Raw genomic sequence first — 3,476 nt, 5'->3', positions numbered from 1 at the left:
GCACCCGCTAACACAACCACACCTTCCTATAACTATACATAGCCCTACCTCTAGCACCCAAAAAGAGCTTGCAGTCCCCAACACCTACTAAGGAGAGTAGGGGAAACTAGAGGAAAAGACTCCTTCCCCACTACACTCAGCCCAGATCTTTAGGAAACTGCATCCACGAGAAAAACCGGTGCGTAGGGCTAAGAAGCAAGCACGAACTGAAGGAAAAGGACTTTCTCCTAACCCATCTGCATCATTGTCCTCATCATCTTCACCTAAGTTTTCATGCACATAAACCCTAGCTCGCCCATTCCCAGTAGCTCACTTGTTCCCGCCCATCTTCCACTAGTAAAAATTATTGAGTTTAATAAGGCTATGTTAAAGATTATGGATCAAAGATTTTATAAAATAATAAGAATATAAATACATTATATTGTAATAGTATTTATATAATTAAATATATATTTATTATAATATTGATTTAAAATAATATAATATTAGATCCATATAAAATTATAAAAAAATCATTACAAATTAATATGATATAATATAATCTATTAAATAATATAATGTAAATTAATAGAGCAATATAGATATTTAATATAATATTGGTTTAAACTCTCGTTTAGGGTTACCTAATTTTATTATAAAATTATGTATTATAATAATATTAATATAATATAATAACACTTAGGGTTAAACTTCAACTTAAGGTTAGAATAAGGTTCTAACATAATGCAATATATATAATATAAAAATTCTTAATATTAATATAAGATTACTATTAAAGTAATGTTGACAATTAAAATTCAAATTAGTTAAGGATTATGATTTACTTAATGTTCAATTATTTGAATCTAATCTTAATCTTTAATTTTTTAAAGATTAATATTTAAATGTTCTAATCACATCAAAATATAAATTAAAAATAATATTGCATATTTACTTAGGGTTAGCATGATGTAATTTATTAATTTAAATTGTAAGATCTAATTTCTTTGTTACTCTCTTTCTTCAACTTTAATGCATAATAAAATTGTCATAGATGAAAATTTATGGTATAGTATCAATTTAAAGTTTTATGCTAAAAATTGAGTGTTTGTATAACTTTTTACCCAAAGTTTGTTTTTGGCTAGCTTTTTATTCATAACTTCTCTTACACTTGATCTATGTCTTCAAATTATTGATTTTTCTTTTAGGTCTTCCTGATAAAATAGATGAAAATAAATTCTCAAATACTATATTCTGTATCAAAATTATAATTGTATTGTTTTAGACCTAATAGCTACAAGAACTCTAATTTTTTCTCAATTTTTTTTTTTGTTTATACCATCAAATATATCACTTAATATATATCTGACTATCAGCATAACCCTTACACCTCCTTTGGGTGCAAGTGCCATTATTAATTGAATGGTGGTATTGTTTTTGAATATGGGAAAACAGGTTTTGATGGGCCCCTGAAACCCATTACAATTAGAAGATCAAAAGATAAACATTATAGTGCAGCTAAACAAAAAGACAACAAACAAAGGAAAGACAACTGGTGAACCAAACGCCAGCAAACAAGAGAACACAAATTATATACCAAAAAAGACTGGCAGAAGTCCAGGCTTAGGTTAATTTCTGAAGCATTTCTGCCACTCCTGGCTCCATTTTTAAGTTTTACTTCTTTCATGTTTATAGAGCTTTCTGGAACATATCATATACGAAAGTAACTGAGGACAAACACATGTGAAACATAGTGCAACTACTAAATTGATAGGTGGCATGTGTGAAACTAGCTTAATCATATTTATACATAATCACATGTATACATAATCATATTTCCGTTACTATTCCAACTCTGACATCACTGCACTACACAACTCATATTTGAATTACACAACACCTTTTCTTAGTGACATAACAATTCTGATACAAATTGAAGTTAATTTAACATCCAATAGTCATGCGATACGTACATAATCACATTCAAATCTTATCGAACTATTACATATTGTTAATTTTATTGTTTTTAAATTAACATGGGTCCAAGCAATGTTCGTCTGGGGAATGTATCCATTGAAGCTCTTCCCTGGGGTAGAAAGTTCCTGCTTTTTCGTCGGTTCTCTTTTTCATCTATTTCATCATCAACGCAACGCATAATTATAAACAAATATTTTTTAGTTAGAACACTTTACTAATCTAAAATAAAAACTGAAAATACTGGGTTATTATTTATACCTTCTCTTTTACACCCATCTTCCCCTCATATTTATTGACAGAGTCTGCAAATGAAAGATATTCTATCAATACGCCTTCATAATAACCTTTAAATGTTTAAGAAATTGCAGATCCAAATAAAACCAAATTACCAAGGAGACGACAGTCTGAACGAAAGAATAACACCAGCATCACTAAAACAATGACTGCCGAGCATCGACCCATCCCAGTCTGAGGAGATATGAGGTTTTATTGTTTCTTATTCATTCTGTAAATGAACAAGAGTATATATAACGATCATCACCGTGACTTTCAACTATGTTGAAGATTTCAAACATAATTTTCTTTGCCGTGTTTCAAGGATAAAGCTTTTAAGCAATGTAGTCCATGGATTTAAATATGACAACCACCTTCACAAGAACGAATGGAAATTATGATGGATATTGAATCTTCGGCAGTATGACTGAGCCAGTTTAAATTGTTTCATCCAAGTTTTCATCCCACAATACCAAAACTTCACGTGTTATAGTTTGACATTTTTAGCGTTAGCGGACAAAAATCGAGCGACCCCCATCAACTTTCACACGGGATTCTCCAAATACTTTAACGTGGTATAGCTTGACATTTTTGGCTTTAGCTGCTTTCGTCGGAAAAACATGAGCGGGCCCCAATGAACTTTCACATGGTATTCTCGAGATCCTGGTTATTCGCACTATTTAAATTCAACTGAAACTTACAGTGACAAAAAAATTGAAACTCCTCCAGCTGTATAGCCGTTCAAACACGTCATACCGAAAGTGATGGAAGAAAGAAAATGATTATTGACTTGCTTGTTGTATTAAAGGCTTTGATTAGTGATCTCTTTACGGAGATCGCAATTCTCCACACAAAATAGTAAGTCATGAATGCCATACATAAAAATATATATATATGCATGCATAACAAGTCGAGCAAGTGGTCTTGATGGAAGTAAATGGAGATGGCTCACAACATTTCCATTAGGGGAGAGGGACTAGTAGTCATGAGGGCTAACTTCGTCAACATGTAGCCGTCACATGGAATATAGTAATAATTTTTTTTTTTTTTTATAAATGTAAAATAGACACTCAACTATCTACAACTAGGGTTTGAAGGTGTGACTCATCTTGTGCAACTCATCAAAATAACATGTCTAGTGTAAAGTGTCCAAAAAATGACTTTTTAAAGATTTGACCAAAACTTAATCTAAAAATCCCTTGTAGGTGGATAAAAAAAAATCATTTGTAATTAGTATAATATTGTAT

General features: G+C 31.0%; 1 long non-coding RNA gene across 1 annotated transcript; it reads right to left on the bottom strand.

The window, feature by feature from the left end:
* Nucleotides 1–1,820: 1,820 nt before the first annotated feature.
* Nucleotides 1,821–2,463, bottom strand: LOC131040790 (uncharacterized). The gene is made up of 3 exons (XR_009104931.1): nucleotides 2,346–2,463; nucleotides 2,215–2,258; nucleotides 1,821–2,109 (listed from the first exon to the last, which is right to left on the bottom strand). It is a non-coding gene; the product is annotated as an uncharacterized LOC131040790 (long non-coding RNA).
* Between the last annotated feature and the right edge of the window lie 1,013 nt (nucleotides 2,464–3,476).

The sequence above is a fragment of the Cryptomeria japonica genome, chromosome 4 (assembly GCF_030272615.1).
Source record: "Cryptomeria japonica chromosome 4, Sugi_1.0, whole genome shotgun sequence".
NCBI lineage: Eukaryota > Viridiplantae > Streptophyta > Pinopsida > Cupressales > Cupressaceae > Cryptomeria > Cryptomeria japonica.
The sequence above is the reverse complement of the archived record's forward strand: the minus strand, read 5'-3'. Positions and strand labels throughout refer to the sequence as shown.